This window comes from Callionymus lyra, chromosome 6, assembly GCF_982586985.1.
Source record: "Callionymus lyra chromosome 6, fCalLyr1.hap1.1, whole genome shotgun sequence".
NCBI classification, from domain to species: Eukaryota; Metazoa; Chordata; class Actinopteri; order Syngnathiformes; family Callionymidae; genus Callionymus; species Callionymus lyra.
The window spans coordinates 9826920-9845035 of NC_141823.1; positions in this window are offsets into that span (position 1 = coordinate 9826920).

Consider the following 18116-nt stretch of genomic DNA (forward strand, 5'->3'; position numbering starts at 1 on the left):
ATCAAGATCATGTTTTGAACTTTATTACTTTCTAAAGTTCGTCTGATATCTGGGCGAACGAGAAGTTACGAGAGCGGAGTCTATTATGACCTAATAATGGCTTCACTCATCTCGTACAATGAGTCCTTTGGAGGAGGATACTTCTAGGATTGATGACACGCAGTGACAAACCTTGATGTTTGACCAATCACAGCAGTGTGGGTGTGGTTATTGATATCAAGATTTAAGCTCCAGTGGGCGGGGCTTAAGATCATTTTCTAATGTAGTTTTTTGAAAGCCTCCCTCAGGCTGTTGTTTCCTTCCTTCCTCAAATTCCTACCTCACACTTTTAAAGGTGTTAACCTCATTTCTCACTCCAATTTACCTTCAATTCACACCCTTGAGACTCAACATCATTTGGAGTCGTCCTGTTAAAGACTTGTAAAAACAGAAGAGCAAGAGGTCCAGAGTCGTGTTGGCAAATGTTGTGTTGTTGGGTAAAAACTTAACAAACGAACACCTGCTTCCAGTTAGGTTTCTTCTGAGCCAGTGATTTAAGGAGTCGTTTGTTTGGCCAGTGATTATCAATTGTTCTTGTTTATGTTCTTCTGTTGTGTTCTGTGTCAAAACGTTTGTGTATAAAGGTGACAAACTGCTCCAGAGAAGGTTTATGTTCCACATCTGTGATGTTTCTAGCTTTGAACGGAGCCAATTTAAGCAACTCCGAGGGGAGTATCTCCCACTTCGACATCTCTTCGGGGCTTCAACACAACCTGTTACGAAGCAGTTACTGCAAACACTTAAATCCAGATTTGTGTAGTTTTCATGTCGGTGTTAACAGAGTCATTACAGATCCGGGAACTGATCCCTGGACCTCAAGAGATGGAATTAAAAATGTATTATTTCTATTTGCTGAGTTACATCATCACATCTGTGATTCCCTCAGATAAAACAACAACAACATTTTACTTGTTTGTTTATAAATACAGGTTAATCTAAAAACATAAATAACTTGAGCCTCCTTTTATCAAGTAAATACAAGTGAGGGCCAAATGTGAAACAGTTAAATCGTACCATATCTTAATCAGAAGATTAAAAAAAAAAAAAAAGGTCTTATGTCTTTTTTTCAGTCCAACACAACATTCTTAACCAACAGAAAAAAAAAAGGAATCAATATCGTTGCTTTGAATCTTTTATGACAAGATCCTTTAAGTTAAATGAAAGTCAATGTAAAGATTACACTCAAGGGCCTTAAACTGGCCCTTATTTTGAATATCACACAATATCAGTGTATATTAATGAACATTCTTTTCAAGAGCCTGTCATTTTTATTCATTACATTTGTTATTGATCATCTGTAATAAACACAGAACATTAAAGCATACTTTTGTCATGAATCTATTTAATAGAAGTTTTTGTTATTTCTCAATTGAGAGAAACGTATTTTAAAACATATTTCCTTCAATCAATGGCAAGAATATAATTATTTTTGTTTGGCACTCATAGATAGATAGATAGATAGATAGATAGATACTTTACTCCTTAGAGAAATTCTGGCTTGACGACCAGACTTTGGAAATGCCTGAAATACAATATCGCAGAAGAAAAGTACAAATATTTTAGTCACTGCCTCTGATAACTTAACAAGTGTATAGAAATTCAAGCAAGACGACCCAGGAGCGGAGGATAATAAGTTACCAGGCAGGAGGTTCACAAAAGACAGTTTAATAAATCACACAAAACACGATGTAACAAACAAAACGCCCACAAGATGGCGTCAAAAGTTCAGAGTCCAAATCTCAGTCTTTACAAGTCCAATTAAAAAACAGAAGTCCAAAAAAAACAAGGCAAGGGTACGATATCCACTAAATAACAGAAAAAGGTAAATATTAAATCCAACTGAGAGCTTTACTGATGGTCCAGAGAAAACTTGCTGACGTTGACTCACACCAGGACACTCTTTATGTAGCATCGCTTATTGTCCTGATAGCTGACAGCCGTGGATCTTGCCAAGCACTGGCCTCACCGACTGTCGAGAGAAACAAAACACAAGAAACCCAGGAAAACCCTGTACAAAATAAAAGCCCCAGGACAGGGAATGTGCCACTGACTTGTATATTCATTATTGTAAATCCTTTTATATGTAATATTTACATTTTCGTTTATACTCGATTTTAGCTTTTTATTATCTGTGAGCCATCGTAAATATTTTAAATTTAATTGAGAGAAAACGTTTTCTGCTGTATGAATTAAAATGTCTATCAGTCGATGACGGCCCTTTTTTTCATTCAACTACATCGAATCCGCCGGCCCTACTTTGGACATGCCTAATTATCACATTACATTTTTTTTAGTTTTCTCTAAATAAACATAAGATTGAATACATGCGCATAGATATTTACTACTTTTTTTTTTCTTTTTTTTTAGAAGCGTGATTTTTACATTTATATTAGATCCTTTTTTATTGAGGACTGACATTTTCTGAGATATATTTTAAGTTTTTATCCTCTGTAATAAATCATTAATATAAAAAAAAAAAAAACAACTAACAAATCAAACAAAAAAAATATTATTATTTATTATTATGAGTATTTAAATGATATTACATCGTTTTTTGGATTTATCTGTCGATCAATTTTCTTCTGCTTGAACCAATAATTTGCCTTTTTTATTTGATTTTTTTTTTTTAACATTTATTTTTAGTTTGAAAATAATCGACAGTAATGAGCCTGTATGTTTGTAGAATTCTTCACCACAATAAACTATATTTGCATTGATTCACGTTCTGCTAATAATCTTGGTTTACATCGTCATTCGTCATATCCTGTCTATCTAGGGGTCTCTTTTAAAATAGCCCATCAGTGACATCATGTCTATGGAACTCAACCAATCACAGATCGCGGTAAAAGTGACTGAGAAGTGTTATCACTGAGTATGATTTTTGGCGCTGGAAAAAGCGACTACTATGGTTGAAATGCATACCGGTCAACTCTATTTTACCAGATCGATGGGCTCACTTGGTAGCGCGCTACACTTTAGAACAGGGGTGGGAAATCAAGCAAAAAGAAAGACGAAAAAAATCCCTAAAAATAAAAGGACAATCGTCATTAGGCGATGACTTTTATTAAGCTAAAGAAGCTGCAATAACTCTTGCAACGCTAAAAAATGTTTTTAGGGATTCATATATACTCGAAAATTACACACAAAAAGTAAATAAGTGTTATGTTGAATAAATACAGAATACATTTGTTAATGCATTAGAACATTCATCCATGATTATACTTTGACATTACGAGAGCCGCATACATACAGTCAAAGGGCCGCACGTGGCCCCCGGGCCGCACTTTGCCCAGGTCTGCTTTAGAATCTCAAGGACGTGGGTTCGTTTCCATTCCCGAAAATATATTTTTCTTTTTTTAATTTAATTACTTTTTTTGCAGTGTCTTTGTGTGTGATAATGATTAGTTGATAGAAATGATCTCTTATGTCCTGGTGCATAGAAAGGTTTTTAATCATTTTCCTATAGTTTTATTTCAATAATTTGGTGTATTCTGATTGGGTAACAGTGATCAGCACTGGATGGACAGAGGCAGCTCTGGTTGCTTTGGAATATCAGGTTGTTTATCATTATGTTTGTGTGGAGGAAGGTGAAGTCAAGAGTCATACAAGAGCCCCACCTTACAAAAGATGTTACCAGCTGCCACTGCAGCGACCGTCTATTCACTTTTGTCAACGGCAAAAATAACATTTTATTGTCCGGCAGCTGATGCTACGTCGAGGTCTGAAGAACGTTGTATAAATGTATAACGACAGACAGGTCCAAGTGTTGTTGTAGGCCTCTCCGCCCCCGGCAGAATCCAGGTGGGGGGGTTGTGGGGTCCTGCGGCATGTTGTCCCGCTGAATCAGCTCAGTTTGGGAACATATGTTGTCCGTGACACATGGCTGCACCGGCATGCATGTGCATTAATCCATAACAACAACTGCCCGCAAACATACAAACACACACCGAATAAACACCACAACTCAAATCGACGGATGATCCAAACACCCCCCCCCCCTTCCCCCTCTTGACTTTCGCCATGGCAACAGAGTGAACCGGACTATTAAATGTTATGGAAGCAAATCAAATGTAACTTGTTTATGTTCATGGGGGTCTCGAGGGGGGTCTCGGCTGAGATCAGAGAGAGGGTGGGTTCTCGGCTTCGACGAGGTCAGGATGTTGAACATCCCTCGCGGTAACATGTTTGTACGGTATTAGCCGTGCATATGCCAGAGCTGACACGGAGTCAGTCCGTTCACCAGCGGTTTGTCCGGCAGCCAGGGATGAGGTGTGACAGCCGGACCGGAGCCTCTCGGCAACATTCTCCAGCGCCCCTCGCTCGACTCCGCTCTCATTACCTTCCCGATCTGACTAGAGACAAAGAACTCGACGGATCTGATGGGACAATAATCCCAGATCCAAGAAGCTGGTCTTTCAGTCTTTCATGTAGAATATGAGAAGTATTTTCTTCCTAAAATTCATCACATTCGTTAAGAGTCTTGGGCTCACAACGGCTGTGAGAACCATGGCCTTAGACTTGATCGTCGGTGTCTGTTCAAAGTTGAAAGCACAGATAACAAGGCCCTTGACAACTTTCTCAGATGGAAATTATTTATTATTATTTAGAGTTTAGTAATTATTTAGAACTGATCGTGTAGATATTATTTTGACAAGTGAATAACTTTATTAGTCCTCTATTTAATAATGTTATTCATCACTATTTCAACTCATGGTATAATCAGATCATTTAGTTTGTTTACGTTAAATAATTATTATTTTCTTTTATTATTTTTGTTAGTAATTATTGATTTATGCTATGTATGTGTATTTGTATATATCCCTCTTGTATTTTTGTGATGATGTACTTCTTTGTACTCTTTTGTGTTTTGTGTACTACTTTTTTTTTTTTTAATTGTTTTTTAATTATTCTTTTATTATTCTTTTATGTATTTTTATAATCGACATTCTTTTTTTTATATTAGTGCAGTTCATCTATTCACATAGTGTTGAAATTTGTTTAGCAGGTTCAGAAAAAGACAAATCTAATATAAATATACTATTGCTTTTTGATCTCATAGTACAATTACAGTTTTTTTTTCCATGTCTAAACAAGAAGGATCTGTCTCGCCTGCAGTAAATAAAAAAAACTGCCGCGAGTATTCTGACTTGCTCTAGTAGAAGAACTCACATTTATCCGATCCTTAAAACTCTTCACTGGCTGCCAGATTCTTATCAATTTTAAAATTCTGGTTCTTACTTTCAGATCTATTCATGGTCAGACCTTCCATCAGTGATCTGATCCAGACTTACACCCCAGCTCGGGCTCTGAGGTCTGTGGATCAGAATCTACTGATGGTTCCTGAACAAGGTTCAAGACCAGAGGAGAGAAATCCTTCCAGACTGTTGCTCCTAAGCTTTGGAACGATCTTCCTCTGTGTTTGATGATCTACTGACTCCTTCAAGAAACATCTTAAGACATTTTTATTTGTGCTTTTCACTGATTTTCTGGAACTCCTGTGTTTGTCTTATGTGTCTTTGCCTTTAAAAGTGTATTTTTACTGTGTATTTTTTTTTATTGTTAAAGCGCTTTGTGACCCTGGTCTACAAAAGGCACTTTAACAAAAAACTACCACTTACTTACTAATTTACTTACAATTGAAAGATATTCTTAATTTCTTTTACATTTACCATCACACTATTTATCTTTTTTCCTTCATTAAGTCCTTAAGAGATTGAATCATCCACCACTCTTCTAAACTGTTTTCCCTAAATTGTTTAAACAAAAGTTAAAGTTAAAAACCATGTTGTCGACATCAAGTATCAACGCTTTTCATACTTTAAATTAAAATAGCATTTTGTTTGCATAAATTAAATAATATATAAATGGTTATTATGTTCCTCAGTTATAAAGAGAAGTCGATTGAAAATATGTCTTCTTAATAAAGAGTACAAATATATATTCAGTAAAAAAAAAAAAGCAGCTTAAAGTGAAGTTTCTCACAAGTTTGGTGCTGAGTTTAAGTAGGACTCTAATCATCGTGAGCACATTTCTTCTTGTTTTGCCTCCTCAGCCAAATAAACCCAACACGAGGAAACATGGTTGCAGTTAAATTCAGATAACTTCTCCTGTCACACGCTGAGATTGTCATATCACGGTAAAACAGAGTCAATCTGCGGCAAAATACAGCAGCGGGGACTCTGAGCACACGCTGTTTAGCCTTGTAAACTACAGAGCAGCGACTCCTGCCACGTCCGCGATTGGCCGTCCGTCTCACTCACTTGTTAAACATAGCTCTACTTTACAGGCTTGTTACTGCCACAGGGTTACTCTTTTATTTATCATCCAGTCGGAGCTGAATGGATTCTGTCTGTGATGTGAGACTCTTGAAGGGACCTTGATTCTCGCGCTGCCTCGGACTGGATTGATTCGAAATGCTCTCTGACACCAAGTCATCGCAAGTGTCCAGACAAAAGATTACTTTGAAAAACAATAATCCATGTTTTTTCATGTTAATACACAACTCAATGTATATAAATATGACAGAAAGCTTATTTAGGAGGGTTTTTTCCCACATTGTGGCACTAAATAAATCAAATAAACCATTATTAAAATCTTAAATTGTTGTCATTCAAAATAATTTTGACAACAACGAAAAAAGTATAGTGTCAGTATTGACATTGATTTAAAGAAGAAAAAAATCAATATCATATTTGGTACTCCGCTGCAACTGCCTTAATAAGGAACATTCTAGAATACTTTGGAACTAAAACAACCAAAGACTAATGACTATTATCAGAATTTAATATATTAATTAATTAATTAATATACTTAATAATTTTCCATCATTCTTTTAAGATAATGTTTTTGAAGTGATGTTTACAAAACGTTTTAATGCTTCTACACACAAGTCAAAACTCTTGTTTATCATTATACATTTAGAAACTGACATTTTTTAGTGTAATACAGCGTGTGTGGTATTTTAATGTATGTTTTTGTAGAACACACATATTTTTCTTTGTTTGAAAGATTAACATTATCTGAAAGACAAAAACACTCTTCTTACTTATCGAACTGAATGGTATAAATCCCTCTAAAACATTGACATCCAAAGTATTCTTTAGGGGCCACATTTGATATCATGAGAACAAGCAAGGGACCAAACTTATTACATTCTTTCATGCTGTAATGACACCAAAAAATACTACTGTTGTGTGAACAGTTTCAACATCGTCCTAAATATGAAATGTCTACATATGGTTGGATTAAAGTATATGTACGTACTTGATACGATGATCTACTGTGTGAAGATGTCCGTGTTTAAGATAAGATAAGACACATAGATTGTTTTCCAGAAAGAATAAAACTGATGTTGAATTGTTCATTGAAGGACGACAAACTCAAAGATGTACAAGACAGATCGTGCCTCTAAGAATAAAAAGACCAAGATAAGACTCTTACTTCCTGTTTCAGACATTTGGTTCTGATTTAAGATCTTCCTTCAGTTTAACCCAACAAGATCACAAAACCTTTCTTGGACTGACAAAAAAAACAACCTCTTCATTATTAAGGAATAAACAAAACCACTAATCAGCTGTATTTTTTATTTTATTTTTCAGTTGACGCATGCTTTTGTCATAAAAAGGTTATGTGGCATTTTAATTGTTTTAATTTGGTATTTTACATTCTTTTGTTGATTAATACAGTTTATTTAACAGGTAGCGTTTGCCAAAATAAATCTGATAAAGAACAATAACAAAGCAATTAAATGCAAAAATCTGGCTTGTTATTATAATAATAATATAATAAAATAAAACCAATAGTGCAGCTTCACTCTGTGATTTCATTTTTAATTTAACACACAATCTTGTCATAAAAATATTATGAGGCAATTTCTATTACATTCTCTTGATCTATTGACCAAATTAAATCTTCTTAAGCGTCAAAAACAGCTGTACTTTGGATGAAAAAATACACAAATCTGGCATTTTATAATCATAATATTAAAAAAGAAAGGCCTTTAGTTCATTAAAGAGGAACAAATCTTAAGAAATACATGTGCATGTCCGTCTTTTTTAATTCAGGGGGTTTTGACTCAGACATTTTGACCGTAAATTCCAATCCGTAAGAAAGTTAATGGATCAAACTGCTAATGGTTCGTCTTAAAAACTGAGGGTATATCAAAGGGGGACCTCGACTTACGGTGCATCTTAGAGCACTGAGAACTGGGAGATAAGAGATAAAAGCTAATCTTTGTCGTCGTGCCATCACTGCTCATTTCCATAGGAGCTCGTCTCTTTGTTGCAGGATCAGATGTGAGCCGGCACAGAACGCTCGTTCTCATCTTCAGATGCCCCCTCTGCCCAGTCAGATGAAGATATAGGTTGTGATTACTAGCAGAAAACCCCTGTAGCCATAGACCACGACCCTCCCTTACCGGTGGGTTTTTCCGGGCACGTCCCGCCTCTGAGTCCATCTTGATTTTGGACGTGGAGGCAGAGGACGGAATGGAAGAGATTTCGGTGTACTCTCTGTTCTCGGCGATAATGAATGCTTTGTCAGAGAGAATCCATCAGCGGTCACCGTGGGGGGAGGAAATGTCAGGGAAAGTTATGGTTTGTTGCCTTTTAACCCACGTGGCCGGGGCCCAGCAAAGTAATTGAAGTACAGAAAATGTCATGTTGTTGCACTTCATCTACTTGTACAGATGTCTCGCAGGATAAATAGAAATATCGAGATGGTAACACGAGGACCAACACGCGCTTGTGTCTTTTCAGAAATGTGGAATAAAACCCACAAGGAAAAAAGAAAGCTGTTCTTTTATTTATGATTTGTTTCTTTCTCAATTGTCCTTTTCAGTAAAGACAGGCTTGGTTTTAGATTTGTTGTGTCGGTTAAATCTCCAGTAGAGAGAAAAACATTACAAAGTGAATCCAGTTATCTTTGACATGCTGGCTTCTCTTATACTTTTTTTTTTGTTTTAAATCAGTTTTTGTTTGGATGTAGAAGTACCTTTTCTGTTAGGAAAACAAACTACATTACATTTTTCTTACTTTCAGAGCTATTCATGGTCAGGCTCCTCCTTACATCACTGATCTGATCCAGCCTTACACCCCAGCTCGGTCTCTGAGGTCTGTGGATCAGAATCTACTTATGGTTCCACGCACACGGCTCAGGACCAGAGGAGAGAAATCTTTTCAGGCTGTTGCTCCTAAGCTTTGGAACAATCTTCCTCTCTCTTTGCGCTTGATGGAGTCTACTGACTCCTTTAAGAAACATCTTAAGACGTTTCTATTTGTTCAGGCTTTTCCTTGAATTTCTCGAACTCCTGTGTTGTTCTCGGTGTTGTCTTGATCTTTGAAGTATGTACTGTTTTGAGTATTGTTTTTGATTGTTAAAGCGCTTTGTGACCCTGGTCTCGAAAAGCGCTATATAAATATATATTACTTACTTACTTACTTACTTACTTACTTACATTAGCAAGTCAGACTCGTTTTTAGTACAAGTTCTACTGAACCGAATCTGTTCATTACTTTTTAATTGACAGTTTATTGATGAAGTCAGGAGATTAGGAGGGTCCAGTTTGATGGTCTTAGGTTTGGGTCACTGCTCTTTACAGATGATGGGGTCATGTTGACATCCTCAGACATTGACCTTTCGGTTCGAGGCCGACTATGAAGCGGCAAATGTTCTCGATGCAGACCCCTCTCGGGGTTGTGGATTAGATCCTGCCTCAAGTGGAGGAATTTAAGTACGTTGGGGTCTGGCTCCTGAGTGAGGGAAGAATGTAGGGTGAGGTCGACCGGCAGATTTGGGCGGCATTCCCTGGCAATATAATTTTTTGAAACTTGTATTTGGGTCCCAACCAACAGCTTGAGCATCCTGCCTTTTAAACCAGGGTTTTCAAAGTTTGGGACATAAAACGGTTTCAACAATACATTTTAGAATTCCCACATTTTTACACTTGTGTGTTTTTTATAGAACCTTATAAAATATCTTAAGTGTATTTTGAACCCTTCATGAAACAAAATTATCACGGGCTGTCAGAACGCACTATATTAAATTGAAAAATAAAACCGGAAAAAAAACAACAATCGTTCTTTCATGGTTTGCAGTTCAATAAAGTGTGTTTAAAATTAAATTAGATTTATTTTATTATTATTATTATTATTGACAATTTACATGCGTGTTCATTTTTTTTTTTCATTTTTGTGTCGCAATAAAACTTCAGGCAGCTAGATGGCAGCAGCCATTACGTTCTCCGTAGCTAAACGAACAGTGAAATGCTATTATATCCTTTCAAAGGAAGAGAGGATACAATCGACTCCAGCAGCTTTTTAAGCTGAGGTTTGAACATATTTTGGTTATTAAAAACAAAAGAAAGCAGTTATGACTTCGTCAAGAGTCATGTGGTCTGTAAATTCTGCAACACCAGAGTCAAGTACTCGACAATACGACAAATATATACTTGTGCCTACAGTATTACATTGCAATGTATCTCAATATACTAATTGTTGTCCTTGTATCATGATACGTGTTGTATCACCAGATTCTTGCCAATACGCAGCCCCAATATTTACGCATATTTTTTTTGCAATTCCTTGGTTAAAATAGTAAATGCCATACTTCCTTTATTTACCTCTTAGTTTCTCCTTAAAATCGATCCATTTTGCTTGTTGAATTGAAGAAGACGTAAACTATTTACAGGTATATTTTTGTCTCGCACCGGGCTTCCCTTTGAGACCTTTGGCGCGCCACATGGAGGCTACTGCCCTGTAACTGCTATATGACATACAGTACATCCATGCAGCCTTTATTCTCTTCTGCGTCGTCCCTATTTTCTTTTGACTGTAAGGCGCAGTTAAACTCATTTTCTCAAAAATCAACAGTTTGCCTTCTAATCCGACGTTCCTCATGGACCTCGACCTCGAACTAATTTATGTGTTGCTCAAAAATCTGTCAAAATGTTTTAGTATGACTTTGGTAAGCTGCTACAAAGCTCTAATGCTTGATGGATAGTCTGAGGATTATTGCTACCATAGTCAGGAGCCTCTCAGAGTAATACAATATATAGGTACTGAGATTCAACATAACATTAGGGTTTGTGTTTAGGGAACCCAAAATTTCACCTGTTAAGATCATGCTTACGAAATCAGATTATAAAACTTGAATGCCTCAATGGTACAGAAGTGGAGGAAGCAAGATGCACCTTTAATTGATACCGAGCCTTTTAGTCAGAATAATTTGGTATTTGAAGGAGCACGGCAAAGAATAGACTAGGAGTGCGCTAATCTCTGAGCTAAATAGAGATCTCTAGATCTCTAGTGCAAGACATTCCAAATGCCCTTGGATCATTAACAGGAAATAACTGACTATTATACACGTTTAAATTGAGTTGGATTGTATTGCTGGTGTTGAGATACATTATTTCTCCATAGAAATGCTGCACAATTATCCAGAATTGAAGTGATACCCAGTCCACAGTCAGTCTCTGCTTGACAGGTTCGAAAGGATGAAGAGGCTCAAATGAGAAGTCGGTTATTAGACGCTCAAATGAAAGAAGGATAAATCAGGCAACGGATGCTTTTAAAAGCATGCATTAGGTCTGTGACGGGAAAAAAAACACATTATTTATAAAAAACAAATCCATTAACGGTGAACACTTCTCTTCGGAGTGTTTCTAATCGAATTATTTTCACTTTAGCCTTGACACTTAATGGTCTCCTTCCTTCACGTCCAACTATCAGCCGGCGCAGGAGAGGGTTGGATTCACTGCCGGTTGTGTCTAATTGGAAAGGGTCTGTCTGTCGGTGTTGTTTAGTGATCCATGGATGGACCTTCCCTCCACTTAGAGAAAGCTGTGCCTGAATGACACCCCCATGTAAGCGAATGCTGCACAGCCTCAAACTGATCAGTCTCTTAAACTATTGAAGCATGGGCTCACCGTGAAGCCATCCCTTCCTGTCCGACTTATTTCAGCTCCGGAGCCAAAAATAACTGCTACACAAACTGCTCCTGGAAGGTGGATTACCTCCCCCTACACGTGTTTGGGATTCATCGGGTGTCCGGGCATTGCTGTATGTATCTGTGGTTTGCATTCACCTGGAGGATTCATGCTGAATATTAAGCAGCTGTTTAAATCTAATGACGCACTCATCTTGCAGGAAACACATGATGGCAGGCAAGAAACAGCTGGTGTGTTTTGAATTTTTGGCACTGTACGCTGAGCGGAATACAATGAATTGATTCAAATATTGGGATTGGTTGGATGAGGCTGGGTGGAAAAAAAAAAAAACTGCAATCTTCAGTAATTGTTTCCCAGAATGAAATTGATTCACACCCAACTGAGCGTGAAATAACATTGGCAGATGACACTGCCGTTACTGAACACACAACATGCTTCTAATGGAAACAATCGGCAATGTCTTGCAGAGACGAGACACTGCGATACCTTTAGACAAGACCATGGAAGATAAACGAAGAAGTCCCATTTGAATGCATTTTTAAAAGCACTTGGAGATGCAAACAATCGCTTGTTATTAACTATAACCTATATTTATAAAAAACAAAGGGGAGAAAAATGGATCCATTACTGTAAACCCGGTTAAATGTCTTCAAGACTCGACATCAAACCTGTAATGTTTAAACTAGTTGCTGTCTAAGCTTCAGAAAGCGACGTTTATTTTTATAGGTCAGTATGTGGCATCCTTAGTTATAAAAATGAGTGCACTAATGCTCCTTACTAGATGCAACACTAAAAGACTCAGGGACTCATTCATTCCTCGTGTTATTAGGCATTATAGCTCTGAATTTGAGGGCAGGAACTAAGTGAAAGGATGATCTATTCTATGTTAATCTTTGTAACTTGTTCCATGTTATTTCCTTTGATCTCTGTTCTTTAGATTTAGATTTTGTCATCCCTTTACCTTGTTCTTTTTATTTGCATGTTCTTGTTTTAATGAATCTATCGTCTGCTGTGAGCGGGAAACCAATTTCCCGAAAGAGATCTCCAGAGGGATTGATAAAGTGTATCTATCTGCCAACCTTTTTAACTTTATATATAAGGGCTGGCTAATGAGCAGAGTGCCACCTAGTGACAATTAAGAACACGGCTTAGAATACCAACAGGTTCATAGTTATAAACCCTGACATACCGGCCACAGCAGGAGTCAGGTTCTACTCAAGGTTTCTGCCTTCTAAAAGGAAGTTTCTCTCCAATATAGTGTTACTTAAACTGTAATGTGTTTTGAGATTACTTTGTTATGACAACTGAATTGAATTGAACCCTTTGAGTGTTTTCTTTTTCTTTTGTAATAAATCATCGTCTAGGTTATATGTGTCATGTATATGTAATTTCTTTGACCAATCATCACTGGTGTTTAGTGACGTCATTATCTTTCCAGATTGCTCTATTATAGTAACCTGCCAGTTTAATGTTTGAAGGTGGAAATACTTTAAGTTTTATCGGGAGACATGAACGGGTTTGAAATGATTATTATTGATCCAATATGTAGAAGAAAAGATGAAATTGAATTTGTCTACTTTAATATTGAAAATAATGACTTCCTGTTAGTGGTGCTATACGGTCAGGTCTCTGTACCAAATAGAAATATTCACTTTCAGGACATTATCATTGTCACTGCTTTAACCATTATTTTGCCTCTCTCCTAAATGTTCCTCTTTCTATGCATTCCAGGCATCTAAGAAGTCAGAACTCGGAGGTAGGACTGGCATGACAGCCGACCTCAAAGATTACTACGTCCATGGACGTTCTTCTAGTCTGAGTAAGTAATATATACATTTTTAAAAATATATGCATATTAAGAGAGTACACATTGGCACACAAAGTATGTGTATCTTTCAGCGTTTTGGAATGGATAGATGGTTTAAGAAATGTACTTTACGAATCCCAAGTTCTACTCAAATTCAGACCTTTATTGTTGCTGTAATCCTATTTGTGTTGATTCAATATAAGCATGTGTCTGACAAATAGTCCGTGAACTCTGGGACGGACGGACATGGGGAGATGTAACTTGGAATATCAGAGTACACCCAGATGGAACCATTTATCTTTCAGCACTAACCTCAGAGTTTGCCAAACCAAATTAGCCTTCTCCACCCTAACCTATCTTGATCACCGTCTCTAGTCACTCCGATCCATTTCATGCCCTACTTAACCACACCCATACGTCTCATTGGTTGTCTTCACACTTGCACAAAACTTCTCTCCTGACAAACTGTAAAAATACAATGTTCAACATAGGTTGACATGTATTTGAGTAGATTTTTGGGGTGATTTAAATCCATTTTTTATTTAATATATTTAATAACACGACCCAGTAAACCAGATTGTGGGCCTCAATGCCATGAGAATCCAAGAGACACTGAAGGTGAACACAATGTTATCTCCCCCCCACATCTAATATGTACTCAGTAAGTTTTCACACGGATAGAACCGGCTTTATCTGTTACCCTGTCGACTTGCCGCGTCTTCATTGTCTCTGGTGGAAATTGGAAGTGGGGAGAATTAAAGAACAAGGTTAATTAAGAATGAGCTTAAATCACATCTGCTAATCACCGCCGTGAGAGGAGAATCTGTAGTTTCTGATGAGAGCAAGTGCCGCAAAACAATAGGTGAGAGGCTCATTAAACTGCTGACGGCGTCTTAATTCCGCCAGTGAAGATGGGAGCAGATTAAGTGACGAAAACACTTCATCTTCATATTTTAATTAGGGGTCATGATGTCTGATGATTAGGCGCGAGTGCCGCTGTCATTCTCGCTGAGTGGAGCGGAAACGACGGTCAGTAAATGAGCGTAATTATGTGGATGTGCATAATGAATTCTAGATCCATAAAGAGATTTGAATGTGTTTTCATTGGATTTGAAAGGGCATGTTTACCGAGTGCAGCTTATTATCTCCGCCGACTAATATTGTTATGACGTGCAACAGTCTGTGTGAACTCAACCTCTTTCTGGTTTGTTTAGCATTTGCAGGTGGAGGGGAATAAATCTTCAGTTTTCCGAGCGCTGGCTCGTACCAGCTGCTTGAGGAAAAACCCCCAGTGTGGGAAAATCTGTCCTCAGCTAATCGAAAACAAACACCTCAGAGAGCGGTGGAGATGGCATGAAAGCGATTAAAGCGTGACACAGATTGTGTTTTGTCTCTGGACTTTCACTGGGGTTGACAAATACAGGAGGAGACCTCGCTAATAAAAAACACTGGATTCTAATGAAGACAAATGTCCATGTGCCAACGTGCAGCTGGCACATGAATTGAGCGGTGAGGTGATTACGCGCTTAAATGTAGCAGCCAGAGACAAATTTGTGTTTTTCCAATTTCGCTTTTACTGCGTTTATCCAACCTGGCAACCTCTTCATTGATGTTGTTCATTTGTTTGGTCTTAATCGTAAAACACAAGATCTAGTAGTATTTAGAAGTGATGGATTGAACCTGGTGACTTTGAGGAACAATTATTGAAGCTAAGGAAGTTGTGAGTCGCTAATCCAAATCATTAGGGGAGCTGAAGCTAGGAAAAAACTACAAAAATGTAGGTAGTCTGACCAGAAAAAAAGGTGCAAAGGTAACCACTAGGTCAACAGTGCCATAGTGTTGGTGATACTCCGTTGTTCCGATACCTTCCAACAAAACAAACACATTTTGACTTTCCAGTCACAAGTCATTGACAATTTCATGAAAATGCTGCTGAATCCAGACGTTGAACCTGGATCACCAACAAACTCTAACTACTTATCTTATTTCTAATTTTGAACTTTTTTTGTGAAAATCTATTCTTAACTTTACTTTCTTGAATTATATTCCTCAGGCGATGTTTTGGTAATAAGACCTATTACATGTCATTACTGAAAGCTTTGTAGATAAATTGGATCTATTCTTGGTGGAAAGACATTGCACCTATTTTGTTAAAGAAAAGAACATTTCAAAGAAGTTGAGACTTTGAGGATTTTAATTGTCTTTAAATTCTATATGAATGCGTGAAATTAGTTTTAGGTCTGCGATGTGCTACTGCTGACAATAGTGTAGCATCAGTTCACACAGAAGAGTGTGGAACACTGATGTGGAAGACTGGGTACTGCTTGTTGTTGTTAAAGTAGGTTTCTTGTTGAGAGAACAGATGTTTGACAGGAAGATTGCTCACTGCTTTGCTAGCATTTAGCTTCCTTAGAAAGCTAAGCCTTCTTGCCTACTAGTAAGTGCATTACTGTCACTAGTTCAAGAGTAAACATATTGGATCAAACTAGGCTACTAGTAAGGGCAAAACGGCTTAAACTAGTTAACTAGTGAGCGTTTCGACCTTCACTATTACACTAATACATTTTTAAACCTTCACGTGTTCACTAGTAATGTAAAACTGCATGACTACTTCAATAGTAACCTTCATTTAGGTTGAACTAGTTAATTTAGTGTATAACTAGTGTGTGCTTTTGACATGTGATAAAGAGGATATGGAATAAATCACTTGGCTTTCCATACTCTTTGGTCTTCTTTTTGCCTTTAATGCATGAATGATAACGGGTATAAACAGGATTAAAGGGAAGAGAAAGTAAAATAATCTTGATTGATATGACTGGCTGGAGTAGCTTATTTTTTCATGTTTCCAAGTTGTTCTCTGGCCTTCGCTAAACTTTAAACCCACTACCTTTTGGTCCTTCATAGGACGGTTTTGTATGGAGATCAGTTATAAAAGTAAACTACAACCGGGCCTTCACAAACATTGTGTGATTTTGTAGTGAGAACAAAGTTGTAAATGTACTTGTATTAACAGAATAACATGGTCGAGGCTAAATAAAATGCAAAAGAACAATGTGACTGAGTGAACTGATGTGTCTTCAGTATCATTACCTTGACCAAAACAAAAATCAGTTTCAGGTAGGAGTCGCCCATTGGAGTCCGGTATAGCATCTCATCTGTTAGCTTAAATAGCAGCATTGAAGTTTAAGGTGATGAAGTGCTGCTTTTGGAATCATTTCCTGATTACATTACAGAAGAACATAACAAGGTTTTGGTTTGAAGTCTTAGTCTGATTAAACCTGCCACTTAACTGTCAATTTCAGAGGCAAATCCCATTAAGTGTGACATGTGAGCTCCGGAGTGGAAAACTGTGCTGAGCTCTCCACGAATTCTGTCTCTCACGAGCGTCTCTCGGTCTTCGTAGCGAGTCTCCGTCCAGAGGAACGCTGCTTCAATAATCAAGCTCCAGCCAAGACCAGAGGTGGACACAACAGCTGGAGGACGAGTGTTTGTTACTCATGTTCATGGCTTGTCACCTTTAGTGTGCCGCGAGAGAAAATGAAATATAAACTGAGAAAACTGACCCTTGATGGCCGGGCGTGTTGTGTCAGCGCGTAATGGGGCTCCGAGGAGAAGTGCTTACACCCCCACAGGGATGTCAACAGACGACTTAAGAGGTCTACTGGGTGGACACAAGGAATTCTGCTGTTTTGGCTTTTCAGCCTCGTCAAACTATTCCAGTTCTTGTGTCTTTACACACACAACTTAATAGTAATCTAATAGTGTATGTTTTAATAGAAGGATGTTATTCTTATCATCCCTCCTGCACCACAGATAATGGCTCGCAGTGTATAATTATGGATTGCGATAATTGTAGTGGAGACTGTGCGTGAAAGGGTTAAAATATGATTGGAAATAGGTCGTTTGAATGCATGTGTAAATGTGTCGCGAAAAATGTCTAATCATGGACTTTTAAGTATATATTTTATTGAGTATTGTTTTGATTGTTTAACCGCTTTGTGACCCTGGTCTGGAAAAGCGCTCTTCAAATATAAATTACTTACTTACAACAATAAGTATTTGTGTTGTTTTCTTTGATCTATGCTCTTTATATTTGCAATTTGTCATCTCTTTGCACTTTGTTCTTGCGTTTATGAAACTTGCTGTATCTTCTATCGTCTGCTGTGGACTGGAAAACCTAATTTTCTGAAGGAAATCTCCAGAGGGATTAATAAAGTACATCTAATCTAATCTAATAATTCCTACTTGTATGTGGCTCTGATTTATGTATTATTCTATGGACAGTAACTAGCATTGGGGGTAAAAATACGGTATTAAAAAGAGAAA